This window comes from Grampus griseus, assembly GCF_964374135.1.
Source record: "Grampus griseus genome assembly, chromosome: 9".
Lineage (NCBI taxonomy): Eukaryota > Metazoa > Chordata > Mammalia > Artiodactyla > Delphinidae > Grampus > Grampus griseus.
The window spans coordinates 48,176,138-48,192,339 of NC_139003.1; positions in this window are offsets into that span (position 1 = coordinate 48,176,138).

Here is a 16,202-nt window from a genome sequence, read left to right on the forward strand (position 1 = left end):
CCCTTCTAAAGAGGTTCTATCAATTTTGGCAATAACTATTAAGATATAAAATGTATACACTTTTTGACCCAGGTATTCCACTCTAGGAATCTATCCTCAGATTTATATTCATATCTTTGTTCAAATAGTTAAATTTATGGATGTTCATTTCATCATTATTTATAGTGGCAAAAAATTAGAATTGGTTAAAGGAATTGTGGTACATCTATACAATAGAATACCACACAGGCTTTACAAATCTATAGGTGTGATTTGAAATAATCTCCAAGATATAGAAAGTACAAAAAACAAGATGTTAGAAAAATGTGTACATTGTGCTTCTGCTTGAGTAGAAACAAGAACACACACACATGTACATCTGTGAAACTTATTCTGTGGTTGACTCTGGAGAGGTTGAATGATGTCTGAAATGAGATGGACATTTTCTTTGTCTTTTTACACTGCTTGAATTTTACCATATGCTTGCTTGTAAAAATTGTTTTTAAGCTTTAAAACATTTGGAAAATGAAACAAAATTAAAACTAACTCACCTTTTCACTTAGGATGCTTTTGCCCAAAAGTAACAGAAAACCAGACTCCACTTAGTTTTTATTGGCTCATGTAACTGGGAATTCATTGGTTCACATAATGGAAGTCTGGAGAAGGGTGGGCTTCAGGTTCAGCCTAGTTCAGCCTGTTAGGACTGTTTGTCGGATTCATCTTCACACTGGCTTTCTTATGGCAAAATGCTGCCTTCACATATGCTCTCCTCAATGTCCAAAGAAAGAGTATTTTTTCCTGTGATTCTCTTGCAAGAACAAGGAAAACTCTTTCTCAGAAGTTTCTGCATGTCTCTTCTCATTTCTTATCAGCCCAAACAGGTTTACTATGTTCTTCCTGAACCAGTCCCTGGGGTCAGAGGTATGCCATGTGCAGATCAGCTTAGGCCTGGGTTCCAGCACCAGTAAGTATAACAAGGGACATAGTATTATCCTTAATTCAAAACAGTTTTTCTCTGGAGTTGGGTGTGACGGTTTCCCCTGACGTACATGAAAAAGAGTCTTACTGGTACCCAAATTAGGATGCTGTTAGGAAGGGGAGAGAAGGAAATGGAAATGGGTGTCTTGCAGGAAAACAACAATGACCATTACTCCCATCCTAATCTTCCTCAGTGCTATTACAAAAGCCTTTTTACTATTGCCTTCCCAAAATTATTCTAACTCATAAAATTATTGTCAAGGAAAATAAATTAGTCTTCTGCAGCAGTGCAGTAAAGCCTGGCCATAATGATCATGATATATCCTTTGAAAAGATATAATTTAGGACTTCCCTTGTGGTCCAGTGGTTAAGACTCCATGCTTCCAAGCAGCAGGCATGGGTTCAATCCCTGGTTGGAGAAGTTCCACATGCTGCATGGCCAAAAACAAAAAAAAAAAAGATGTAATTTATAGGAAGCTCTCCCATTTGATATAGAATAGGTCATTTGTTAGATTATCCTATTACTTAGAATACAATCCTCGGGGGAATAGGACTATATCCTTCAAGAATGTCAGGCTTGGAGAGAATATAGAATAATGCTCATCATGATGTATGTACAATAATTATAAACTCCAAAGTGGAATTCATCAGACTTAACTTTCCCTCACTAATGATTGACTGAAAAGAAACAATGTAAACGTAAGGTAGATAGCTAGTGGGAAGAAACCGCATAGCACAGGGAGATCAGCTCGGTGCTTTGTGACTGCCTGGAGGGGTGGGACAGGGAGGGTGGGAGGGAGGGAGACGCAAGAGGGAAGAGATATGGGAACATATGTATATGTATAACTGATTCACTTTGTTATAAAGCAGAAACTAACACACCATTGTAAAGCAATTATACTCCAATAAAGATGTAAAAAAAAATTACACACCAATAAAGTTGGAAAAAATAAAAAGTAAAAATAAAACACTAGTGCTTAGGAAATCTAATGGAGGCAGAAGCAGTAAAGGGTAGTTTTCTGGGAATAACCACAGATTTTCTGTAGAATACACAGATTTTGACTGGTTACAAAGTCAAGGAGGAATGCTTTTGTTCTGAAGATATAAACTCTCTTCTAAATTGAGCTGTTATTGGAAGTTAGAATTTTTTTGTTGCTGTTGTATTGCTTTGTGTTTTTATGATTATTCTGCTTGCATCTCCCTTGTTAAACCTTTGATTTGGGGAAGAGTGCCATTACTGGAAATGAGTTTAGAGAATTATTCTCAAAAACAGAAGGAAATGGTTCTCACCTAAATATTAAGAAATAATCTCTATACTGGTGTACTAACAGAATTATGATTCAGGGATAATAATTCTATGAAATGTAATTAAACACACCATATATTTTTTTTTCTTTAAAAAAAAAGAAACAATGTAAAAGTTACAGTAAGAAACCCACAAAAACCCTGACAAATAAGCAACAGAATATTTCCTTGCTAATAATAGAATCAAGTTAAAATACTATGGACATTCTGTTTCTTCCAGATCTAAACCAATTTAGAGTAAATATTGGTATTCTCAGGGGAAGGAACAGCAATCCTGAACATTCTGGCTTATCTGTTTCTCATAGTATGCCTAGCAAAAGATGATATTCCTGAGTGACTGCAGAGTGCAAGTAAACCTGAAAATTTCATGCGTACCATCTACAAAACAGCTATTGTTTTGCCATATTTCAGACTTCAGAGTCCTATTGTGTAGGTCTCAAAAAGCCTGAAGTTTCTCCAGAACTGCATGGAATTCTTATGGGTAGGTTGCTGGAGAGGTAATCGAAGTGAATAATGAGTGAAACCCATAAATGTAGTGGATATTTAAATACTGGTTGAACAGAGTCATAGAAAAATTTCATAGTGTGAAGGCTGCTCTAGTAGGGATAACTGCCGTGTTAATAAGATGGCCTGAATCTGAAATAGTCTGGTATTTCGTTCATGGATTCTTGGCCATGAGTTTAGAGGTGATGAGAAATAGACTTGGACCTGTATTTGAAATGCCTATGGAGGGGTCACAAGTCTGGTGCCCCCCAAGGGCTCTGTAGAAAAGGAGTGTATTTGGTAGTCTGTACCGTTCCACCACATTTTGCAGGTGCGTGATGCAGGGGTATCTTGCAGGCACATGGTTGAGTGTCCGGTGCTGTGTGAACAGACACAGGTGATATATAAACTCTCCTCAACAACAGCCCCATCACCCTGAGATGGACACAGAGAAAAAGGAAGGTTTACGATTAAATTGCATGACTAGCAGGCTTAGGGAGCAGGAAAAGGAACAAAATAGCTCCTCGGGGATAACTGACTTATCTTTTGGCTGAGAGTATCCTTTGCATTTGTCTGATTAATGAAAGAAGTTATGTTGCATATGCGACTATTAGAGTCCCTAATGAGTCAAATTAGTTCTCTTGAAAAGTCCCCAGTGGCCCTATCAGTTTGCACCCTGGCACAGCAGAAAGGCCTGGATCCAAGCTTGTCTGCAGGGACATGTAAATGTAACTGGCTCTAGTCGCACAGGAGGCCTTCCTTATTCCCAGTTCACAGTGCTAACTGTCAGGGTGTTCCCAGAGTTCTGCCGAGCATGGACAGATATAGGAATTTTCTTTTGGTGGCACTGGATGAGGTTTGCCAATCCTTTTGAGTTCTCAGGACTACAGAGGTTTTTGAATGGCTGATCTGGGATGGGATAGCTTTCTGACTTCTTGGTCTCAAAGCACATTCAAACCTAAAATTAACCGTTGGAAGAATTAAGCCTTGCCCTTAATTTCTAAGGGCAATAGCTGTTCAGGGTTTCATTCTGAACTTACTAAGTATGTCATTCTAACATACTAACATGAAGTATGTCTTTAGGGGTTAAAGGTGAACTTCATGGTGAGGAGCTACTTTTCTATCCTAGTAATTAAGTTCACGTGGCATTAGACTGTGTGAAAGTACTGAACGTATATCAGGGCGCCTGCCCAGGCGTTTTCCTGGGACAGAGGCATTGGAAGCATCAGTCTCTATTACCCCTACCAAGGGGCAGAGTACATTACAGCATCTCCAGCCTCCTGACTGTTCTGGCAGTAGCTAGATTCTGAGTGACCTCTTGGTCTTTCTCTTGAGTTGCACTGTCCAATACGGTAGCCACTGGCCACACGTGGCTGTTTTTAAAAAAGTTTTTATTGAAATATCATTGATTTACAATGTTGTGTTAGTTTCAGCTGTTCAGTAAAGTGATTCTTTTTTTTTTTTTCAGATTCTTTGCCATTATAAGTTATTACAAGATATTGAGTATAGATCCCTGTGCTATCCAGTAGGTCCTTGTCACGTGTGGTTATCGAGCACTTGAAATGAGATTGATCCAAATTGAGATGTGCTGGAAGTATAAAATAGACCCCAAATTTCAAAGATTTTGCATGATAAAAGAATGGAAATATCTCATTAATAATTTTTAATATTGATTCTATGAGGAAATGATTTTTTAATATTGGTTATATAACATTTATTATTAAAATTAATTTCACTTGTTTCTTTTACTCTTTTAAAATGTGGCTACTAGAAAATTTACAATGACATGTGGCTCACATCATATTTCTTTTGCACGGTACTGCTCTTGAGGAAAGTCAGGGAGATGGTTAGACTATTGAAAGTGTGTCCAGAGCCTAGAAAATCCGAAATCTATGACTCTTTCTCATGTCTGAGGAGGTTCCCTCGGCATTCAAGGCATCTACAGGTGAATTTCTCAGGACTGGCCCAGAGATGAATATTCTGCCTCCATTTCATTCCAGGACTTTCAGCACCTCAGCTCATGCGAGGCAAGATCCAGGGAGCAAAGAAGTTTATTAATCCAGAGAGTCATAAACATATCCTTAATTAATGCAAGAAAACAGTAGTAATATTTGTAACCAGTACTCAAACAGCTTGAATTGGGTTTGGAAAAATGTTTTTATTTGGGCATGAGAGACATGCCCAAGGCTCTATCCTCCTTGGAGACCCAACTCTCTGATGAACCTTTCGGGACCCATTAATACTGGCTGAGAAGGAGGTTAGTGGATAAAGGTGCCCTGTGGTCACCGTGTGCAGTCACAGAATTCCTGAAATACGGTCTCATTCTTCACAAGGAGCATGGGACACCGGCAGTCTGATTTGAATTGAGGAGGGGGCCCTTCTTCAAGAACAGCTGGCTGTGTGTCGTGGGGACAATATCCACAGAAGCCAGCCTCAGCCACAGATGCACTTCTGAAAGGTTGCTTGGGTCTGTGTCAGTCACTTAGGAGACATTAGACATTGGCAGGCACCAAAGAAGCTGTGGTAATGGATAAAGTGAGGCCCAGAAAATTGTCATGGCACTGGCTTTCCAAGACACGCACACATCTCAATGACCAGTCTGTGCGCCACAACTACTGAGCCTGCGCTCTAGAGCCTGCAAGCCACAGCTACTGAGCCAGTGTGCCACAACTACTGAAGTCCACGTGCCTAGAGCCCATGCTCCACAACAAGATAAGCCATTGCAATAAGAAGCCTGCACACTGCGACGAAGAGTAGCCCATGCGCAGCAACAAAGACCCAAATGCAGCCAAAAATAAATAAATAAACAAATAAATGTATAAAAAAGAAATACTGTTCTTGATAAAGCTGCAGTCAGAAGTTATTTTAGGGACAAAATGTTCACAAATAGAAGATTAAAAAAGGATAGAGGGAGTTATTAAGAAGTATTTTCATTTTTTTCCCTAGAAAATGCAAGTCGTTTATGTATTTCTATGGATAGGGTGAATTAGGTTTAGCACCAAATATTTTTAAATTATCAAATATTCAAAAATATACTAGGCCTCATTAGTTTTACTATCTCACAGGAAACCAGGGTTTAATTTCCTAATAAGAAGGCAGACCCTTATTTTTTGAGAGACATAATATGAAAATGGACTTTGGAATCAGAAGCCTGTTTTTAGTTCTAGGTCTTGCTGCTACCTATGTGATCTTGGACAGATTAATAAACTCTTTACACCCTAATCATCTCATCTTAAAATGCAAATAATAATTATAATTACTTCATAGTGTTGTGAAAGGGCTACTTAAATTAATCCATATAAAGAAAAGAATTCACAGGGCCTGGTATATAGTATATGCTCAAGAAATGGTAGATGTTATTATTGTAATACGACATACTTCTTGTGCTCTTAGAAAGTGAGTTTATAGGATGTTCTAAATACTTGAGGGCTATAAAGATATGCCCTGCTAACTTGTAAATGAGATAAAATAAAACCTCTAAGAATTTAGAGCCATAAAATGAATAAAAAATGAATCACCCAAAGGATAGCTTGAAGGCTCAGAAAATTTCAGTATAACCAGTTTGAAGTCATTACCATATCTTAAGAATGTGTCAGTCAGAAACAGTGTTTGTTCATCTGCGGGAGGATAGAACAGTAGTTCCAGGCCTTTAGGCTTTATGACTCAGTTTTTTTAAAAAAAGGAGGATCTGATGAAGTGCTGCCAACTTTTCAATTTACCAAAGACAGGCATGAAAAAGATCTACCAGTCTGCTGCCACCATCATGGCAAAAAAGAAAAGAAGTTTACCACCGAAAATTAATAAATACCATATTCTCAGAATTAACACAATTGTTTCCAGAAAGTCCACCAATCCAGGGAAATTTTTTTTTTTTTTTTTTTTTTTTGCAGTACGCGGGCCTCTCACTGTTGTGGCCTCTCCCATTGCGGAGCACAGGCTCCGGACACATAGGCCCAGCGGCCATGGCTCACGGGCCCAGCCGCTCCGCGGCATGTGGGATCCTCCCGGACCGGGGCACGAACCCACGTCCCCTGCACCGGCAGGCGGACTCCCAACCACTGTGCCACCAGGGAAGCCCAGGGAGATATTTTTTTCTTTTCTTCCAAAACAGGTGAAAATCTCATATAAAGACAAGCAACACTCTCTTGGACCAGCCCTTGGGATAAGAAAAGAAGGATCACAGAGGAAAACATTGGTAGTGCCTGTTCTCCAGGGAAAAGGAAGCCTTACTGTCGGTCTCTGACCTTTTCCTTGTCCCAGTTGCAACAACATTTCTTTTTTTTTTTTTTTTTAATAAATTTATTTATTTATTTATGGCTGCGTTGGGTCTTTGTTGCTGCGTGTGGGCTTTCTCTCGTTGTGGCGAGCGGGGGCTACTCTTCGCTGTGGTGGGTGGGCTTCTCATTGTGGTGGCTTCTCTTGTTGCAGAGCACGGGCTCCAGGCGCACGGGCTTCAGTAGTTGCGGCACACGGGCTCTAGAGCACAGGCTCAGTAGTTGTGGCTCATGGGCTTAGTTGCTCTGCGGCAGGCATGTGGGATCTTCCCGGACCGGGGCTTGAACCCATGTCCCCTGCATTGGCAGGCGGATTCTTAACCACGGCGCCACCAGGGAAGTCCGCAACACCTTTTCTAATGCGAAGGTAAATATAGGAGACTTAGGCATCTGATTTTGAGTACTTCCTGTCACTATGGTCACAAGGTTGAAAGGACATTCACTAGACATTTGATTCGTTGGTTTCTCCTTGTTTTGATTTCATGCTCATGAAGCAACCTTCTAAGTTCCATATAGGTCTGCCTACAGAGAGAGAATGAGTTGATTCCATGAACTTTAAACATTTCTGAAATGGCTTTTGATAACTTGGATTTCTATGTAGTTTCATTACAGGGGAGAGAATGTGTTAATTATGCTTACAGGACTGTTGCTGTTTTATTTCTCCCAGTAAATTAATAAATTTGCATTCAGGTGTCTACTTTGGTCTCTTGTGCATTTTAGACTTGTCCCAGTGTCTCGGGGCCTGATCACTGCTAGACACTGAGAAAAGGAAATTTCTAGGCTGTGGAAGAAAAGGAAATTTCTAGGCTGTGGAGGCATCTGGTTTTCTTGTAGATAATACCATATATTACTGTTCCATTTTCAGAGTCATGTCTCTCTACTGATGTTTACAAGGAACACGTAAAGTATGACAGTGGATTTACGAGTCAAGGTACAAACTAAGCTGCTGCAATAAAGACATTCCAGAATATAGTCACTTCAAGAGTCTAGGGTAAGAAGCCCAGGGCTGGCCTCGTGGTCCTGCACCACAAGAGAAGAGGCCCAGGTTTCATGTAGAGACCCAGGTTCATTCCGTCTTGTTTCACCATCCCCTTGGCAGTTTGTCTTTATCCGCACGGTGGAAACCAGCCCCCTCCATGTCTGGGGAAATGAGAAAGAAAACATCCAGGGCAAGGGCCTGCAACTTTAAGGAAAACCCCTAGAAATGCGCATGTCACTTCCACTCTTATCCTGTTGGCCCCAATTTAGTTACACAGCCATAACTGGCTGCCAAAGGGACTGAGAATGTTCTGCTCAGTTTTATGCCCTGTGACCAAAAACATACAAAACACTGATTTCTTTGAATAATTTGTCAGAATCTGTAAATGATCCCTGTGAAATGTGTCCTACCTGTTAATTTGTTAAAAATTTACATTGCTGGGACACACTATGGTCTTGTGGCTTAGTTTTTAAAAATTAGCTCAAGTTGTTCCTTTTTGTTTGCGGTACGCGGGCCTCTCACTGCTGTGGCCTCTCCCGTTGCGGAGCACAGGCTCTGGACGTACAGGCTCAGCGGCCATGGCTCATGGGCCCAGCCGGTCCGCGGCATGTGGTATCTTCCCAGACCAGGGCACGAACCCATGTCCCCTGCATCGGCAGGCGGACTTTCAACCACTGCGCCACCAGAGAAGCCCCGAGTTGTTCCTTTTTAAAACTCTTTTAAATTACAAAATATACCTACAAAAGAGTGTACGATATATATATATAACAACATAACAATAACCTTATTATTGTTTAAAGCATAATAATAAAATGAATACTGGTATCTATCATGAATCTTAATAAATAGCACTTTGCTAATAGTTTGGCCAGTCCCTGTGTACCTCCCAGTCACCTCTGCCTCCCCTTCCTCCCAATCAGAGGTAACCTCTACCCTGAAATCTGTGTTAATCATTCTTTTGCTTTCATATAGCTTTATTACCTGTGTATATATTCATAAAAAGAAACACTTTCTGTTCTGCCTGTTTTGAGCTCTATATAAAGTTATCTATTCTTTTGTGTCTCTCTCTACATTGCTTTTGAGGGTCATGCGTGTTGACAAGAACAGCTATCTTCCATTCATTCTCACCGCTGTAATGACTTTCCATTTTATGCCCAGACCACAGCATATTTACCTGTTCTGTTGGGTTGTTTCCAGTTTTTTGCCATTTGGAACAATGGTGCTGTGGTCTTAGGAGGGCTCCTAATGAACATATAAATGCTTTTCTCTAAACTAAATATTTAAGAGTGGAAGTACCAAGTTTGTGCAACTCTACTAAGTAATATCAAATAATTTTCCAATGTCATTGACTAATTGACACTCCTTCTAGCTGTGTAAGAAAGTTCCTGTTGTTCCTCTCTTCATTATGATTTAATATGCATTCCACGATTATTAATAAAATGCCTGTTTATAATTTTCACCTTTTTCTGTTCTATTAGCTGCTTATGTTTCACGTTGCCTTGTGGAATTTCTAAAAATGTACTTTGGTGGTTTTACATGTTGCAAATATCTTTTCCCAGTGGCTTGTTTTTTCATTTTCTTTTTGGTATCTTTTGATGAACAGATGTTCTTAATTATAATGCTGTTGAGTATATTAATACTTTTCTTTATTGTTTGTGCTTTTGTAACTTGTTTAAAAATTCTTCCTTATCCCAAAGTCATGAAGATATCCTTCTATATTTTCTTTTTTTTTCTTTATGGCCGTGCTGAAAGCGCAGAGTCCTAACCACTAGACAGCCAGGGAACTCCCTCATATTTTCTTCTAATAACTTTAAAGTTTTGCCTTCCATATATAAGCCTTTGGTTTGTCTGGAATTGAGTTTTGTGTACAATGAGGTAGAGAAGGTGAAGAAAAGCAGAGAGAAGAAAAAATATCTATAATCCTACTTTTTTCCCCTATGCATATATGTATACATTTAATAAAATACAAAATTATAAAATATTGCAATAACAGTTTTGTGTCCTGATTTTTTTCACTTAACATTATATTATGAGACTTTTCTTAAACTATAGTATTAAAAATTCTTAGGAAACAATATTTTATATGTTTTCATAAACATTCATAGATGTATTCTAGTTATCACTAGATGTTATTCTAGTTAGAATTAGGTTTATCTGCAAGTGACACAAATCTCAAAACAACAGTGACTTTGAAAAAGACAGAAGTTGCAGCAACATGGATGGACCTAGAGAATATTATGCTTAGTGAAACTAGTCAAAGACAAACGCTTTGTGGTATCACTTATATGTGGAAACTAAAAAATAATACAAATGATTCTATATGCAAAATAGAAACATTCTCACAGATGTAGAAAACAAACTTATGGTTACCGAAGGGGAGAAGGAGGGGAAGAGGGACAAATTAGGAATGTGGGATTAACAGATACAAACTACGATAGATAAAATAGATAAGCAACAAGGATATACTGTATAGCACAGGGAATTATTTTCAATTATCTTGTAATAACCTATAATGGAATATAATCTGAAAAAAAATGCTGACTCACCATATTTTTAGCTAGAAATTCTATTATTCTGGAAGAAGGGAAGAACAGACATTGGGGGCCAGTGTTCTGCAGTGTACATGTAACAGAATGCATTAATCTATTCCTTCCTTTTGTACATTGGAATTGTTTTCCTCTTTTATGCATAGCACTTCTGTGAACACCTCTCTCTATATCTACCATTATTTCTTTTTGATCAATTTTTAGGGTTGTATCCTTTGGGTCAAAGGGTGTGGTTTTTTAAAAAGTTTTTCAAAGTGCTTTTCAAAAAAATTGGAGCAGTGGATAAACATATTCTCAGTATGTGCTTTGATCAAAGTTATACGGAGATCTGAAGAAGAAACGTGCTTAAGAGCACACAGAATGCTACTACTGCATGTCAAGATTCATTAAGGGATGAGTACTTGAAGCAGAAGGTCATTAATTAATCCACGGCTTCAGTTGAACTTACTGGTTATTTCCATATCATCTGGTACTAGAAAAGGGGAACCATGAGATAACAAGACGTATTAACTAGTTTCTCCCTCTGATTCAAACTCTAAGTGAACTGTTACCCATATACAGAGGAAGTCTGACTCAGTAATAGGAGAAAAAGTTACAGCAACTTTCTTTCTCTAAAATTCTTGCTGCCAAATAGTCATCTTGGATGTTTGTGTGTTCCTGCCTTGACCTGTACTTAAAAAATTATTATATATAACTATGCTTATATTTTGGTATCATTCCAAATTTGTGGAGTTGCTGGAAAGAAAACCCACAGCTTTATTAACTGAAGCTCTCTATGTGCTTTCTCTCTGACTATAGGTCTTACATGTACAAACTAAATGGGGAAGTATTTTTCTTTAAGTTAAATGAATTAAGGAGGAAGAATCCTGGGGATTGTTCAGTAATAACCTCCAAAGATGTCTTGCATCAGCTCCCCTCCTTCAACTCAGCCTCACTATTGACTTCCCCCTAAGCATTTAAATATACTCAAATCTCTTTTCTCTTTAAATCTCTTTGCCACTTGCAGCAACATGGATGGCTTTGGAGGGCATTATGCTAAGTGAAATAGGTCAGAGGGAGAAAGACAAAACGTTATGATATCACTTATATGTGGAATCTAAAAAATGCAACACACTAGTGAATATAACAAAAAAGCAGACTCACAGATATAGAGAACAAACTAGTGGTTATCAGTGGGGTGAGGGAAGTGGGGAGGGCCACTTTAGAAGTCAGGATATCACGAAATACAAACTACTAGATCTAAAATAAGCTAAGGATATATCATATAACACAGGGAATATAGCCAATATTTTATAATAACTATAAATGGAGTATAACCTGGAAAAATTGTAAATCACTATGTTGTATACCTGAAACTTATATAATATTGTAGAGCAACTATACTTCAATAAAAGAAAAAAAATGAAAACAAATTAAAAACTCCCTTGAATTTACTTCCTGCTAATTTCTCCTTTCCTTCACAGGCCAAGTTTCCTGGGGAGGGGAAGAAAAAGACAATATTCATTGTCTCTGTTTGTCCATTTTGCCATTTGTCATTCTCTCCTCGATCTATCGTGATCTGGTCCCACCATTTCACTGCACCTGCTCTCCTTTACTAAAGGCAACAGTAATTCTTAGTTGCAAAAGCCTTCAAAGACTTTTCTGTGCTTATCTTACCCCTCACTTGATAAGAACTGGCACTGGAAATATTCCTTCTTTGAACTGTTCTCCTACTTTAACTTCTCTGACATCATTCTGTCCTCATTTCCCTCCCTCTCTGGACTCTCCCTCTTGGTCTTTATATGCTCTAATTCTTCCACCCATACCCTAGAGTGTTCTCTGGAGTTTTATCCACTGTAGAAATGTTTGGAGGGACCCCATCTACACCCATGACTTTCATTATCATCTATTAGCCCATGACTTCCAAATATACACGCCTAACTTCAACTCTCCATCTGGCCAACTGCCCTGGACACGTCCAGTTCAAACGCAATATAACCCAGTTCTCCGTTTTGGGAAATTGCACTTTCATCTACCCAGTCACCCAAGCCAAAAACCTAGGAGTCTACATCGATTATTTCTTCTCTTTCAAGTCTCCTTCAACTTCTGGAAGTAACTGGTACTATCAATTTTGCCTCCCAGATATCTCTCCTACCTGTCTCTTTCTCCGTATGCCCACTGTCCTTGCCAGCATGACTAGTTCCTGAGCATCTCTCATGTTTTAAGATAGTTTTACCTTATATGGCAGCCACTCTCACTACTCATTCTGCAGCAGAATTATTTGAGAAAATTAAAAAACTAAATCCAATTGCCCAATGACTCACCCCAGAAATTGCTTTTGGATGAGGCCTGGGCTTTGGTATTTTGGAAAAGTTCTAACATGCATTTGGGACTCCAAACCGTGGCTTTATGATCTTCGTAGATGAACTGGACCATACAGAAATAATCTGACTAGGAAACAGAGTGACCAAAGGCTACCAAAATTATGTCATGGGTCTCTGGTAATTATAGCCTTAAGCAAAACTAAATAAACAAAAGTAAAACCGAAAACTGCTGTTATTTTTGTTATAATTGATATATTGGATATAGAGCAAAGGTGATGTGCTGCATCCTCAATCACAAAAGGGCCAGTGGGTTATATAAGCATATGACGTGAATATTGGTGAATGCATGACTTGTTCAAAGGCATTCTGATGCCAGTTTTTAAAAGCACTGTACAGAATCAGACTCACAGACATAGAGAACAGACTTGTGGTTGCCAAAGGGGAGGGGTGTGGGGGAGGGATGGACTGGGAGTTTGGGGTTAGTAGATGCAAACTATTACACATAGGGCTTCCCTGGTGGCGCAGTGGTTGAGGGTCCGCCTGCCGATGCAGGGGACACGGGTTCGTGCCCCGGTCCGGGAAGATCCCACATGCCGCGGAGAGGCTGGGCCCGTGAGCCATGGCCGCTGAGCCTGCGCGTCCGGAGCCTGTGCTCTGCAACGGGAGAAGCCACAACAGTGAGAGGCCCGCGTACCGCAAAAAAACAACAACAACAAAAAACTATTACACATAGAATAGATAAACAACAAGGTCCTACTGATAGCACAGGGAACTATATTCAATATCTTGGGGTAAACCATAATGGAAAAGAATATAAAAAAGGATGTACGTACGTGTATAACTGAGTCACTATGCTGTACAGCAGAAATTAACACAACATTGTAAATCAACTATACTTCATTTAAAAACTAAATTAAAAAAAAAGCACTGTAGTACATTTTAGGGACCATATTTTGCTTGGAGCTCCAGTTTAGTAACCTGTCTAGAGTCGTGTTCATGTATTAATTTGCTCCATCACTGTCTGAGGTTGACAGCCATTGTTGTTACTCTGTAGCTTTTCATCCTTCTTTGAGTTAAAAAAAAAAAATAGTACCTACCTTTGTAATTAAATTTATTCAATAACCTTGTGTAGTCCATATTTATAAGGTTTGATAGTTATTGACCACCACAGTCAAAGGTAGACATGTAGCTGGAAAACACAAAATACTAGGTATGCTCTTTGCTACTGGAATATCATTGTTTCTAGGCCCTCTCAGATGCCAGAACAAGGAGTTGTATATGTATATACTAACCTGTGTATACATATACATATTGATAAATATGTATATATGTAACAAACTCTAATCCATTTATTTACTTATTTATTTTTTATAAATTTATTTATTTTTGGCTGTGTTGGGTCTTTACTGCCGCACACAGGCTTTCTCTAGTTGTGGTAAGTGGGGGTTACTCTTTGTTGCAGTGCGCGGGCCCCCCATTGTGGTGGCTTCTCTTGTTGCGGAGCACGGGCTCTAGGCACGCCGGCTTCAGTAGTTGTGGCTCCTGGGCTCTAGAGTGCAGGCTCAGTAGTCGTGGTGCACGTGCTTAGTTGCTCCGTGGCATGTGGGATCTTCCCAGACCAGGGATGGAACCCATGTCCCCCGCATTGGCAGGAGGATTCTTAACCATTGCGCCACCAGGGAAGCCCCTCTAATCCATTTAAACAAATGTAACAGTATGTATTTAGATATGCTCTCAATTTGGGAAACAATTCGACTATTTTATCAATGTTTTATATTCCAAAATATTTTTGAAACTGCCTGTGGCAAAGATTGTCATTGTCTTTCCAAATCCATTCTCCTTCCACCTCCCTCCACCCCTGAACCCCTGCCCTGCCCCACTCAGCTAAAAGACTACATTTCTAATCTTTCTTTGCAGCTAAGAATGGCTAAGTGACTAAGTTCTGGCCAGTGGGGAAGGGAAATTGTTGGGTGGGACTTACAAGAAAGAATTCTGAAAATGAGGACAGTCCACTGCATGTCACTTTCCTTTACCTTTTCTCCTCCTTTTTTGTTATCTGTGATCACCAGCAGCTACCATGGATGGTGAAGTAATCATGAAGCTAGAAACCAGTGCTAGATAGTAAAACAAAAAGAGGAGCCTGGGTTTTTGACAACTCAGAGCTGCCATAATGACCCTCGTTTGTCTACATGTAGACTTCTTTTATGTGACGATAAACCAGACTGCTATCATTTGCCTTTCTGTTTCATTCAGCTAAACCTGATGCTAACTGGTACGATTTTTGAAAGTACCTTTAGATATAGTTTCTTAACCAAACTTTGTCATTTTCTTCTTTTTTTTTAATGTTTATTTTATTTTTTGGCTGCATCAGGTCTTCGTTGCAGCACACGGGATCTTTTTGTTGCGGCATGTGGACTCTTCCTTGTGGTGCGTGGGCTTCTCTCTAGTTGTGGCGCAGGAGCTCAGTAGTTGTGTCCTGAGGGCTTAGTTGCCCCGTGGCATGTGGGATCGTAGTTCCCTGCATTGCAAGGTGGATTCTTAACCACTGGACCACCAGGGAAGTCCCTCGATCATTTTCTTGACTGCTTGCTTATTGTCCGTTCCCCCACCCCCCAAAAAAAAATTTCTTGAGGAAGGTCATTAATTTATTTTTTTCCTTCCAGTTTTATTGAGATATAATTGACGTACAGCACTGTATAAGGTTAAGGTGTACAGCATAATGATCTGACTTATATACATCATGAAATGATGACCACAGTAAGTTTAGTGAACATCCATCATCTAATATAGATACGAAATAGAAGAAAAAGAAAAAAAAGTTTTTTCCTTGTGAGGAGAACTCAGGATTAACTCTCAATAACTTTCATATATATCATACAGTAGGGTTAATTATATTTATCAAGATGTGCATTACATCCCTAGTACTTACTTATCTTATAACTGGAAGTTTATGCCTTTGACTACCTTCATCCAATTCCCCTGACCCCCCACCCCCTGCCTCTGGTAACCACAAATCTGATCTCTTTTTCTATGACTTTGTTTTAGAAGCATAATTGACCTACAGCACTATGTTAGTTTCTGGTGTGCAGTATAGTGATCCTATATTTCTATACATTTCAAAATGATCACCATGATAAATCTAGTTACCATCTGTCACCATAAGGTCTGTTATTGACTATATTCCCCACACTGCACATTTCATACCTGTGAAATATTTTATAACTGGGAGTTTGTACGAGGAAGGTCACTTAGAACTGAGTCCTAAAGAGTAGGGGGTAGAGAATGGATACCAGAACTTTTGGTGGAAAAGAAAGGGAGAGAGAGAGAGAGAGAGAGAGAGAGAGAGAGAGAGAGA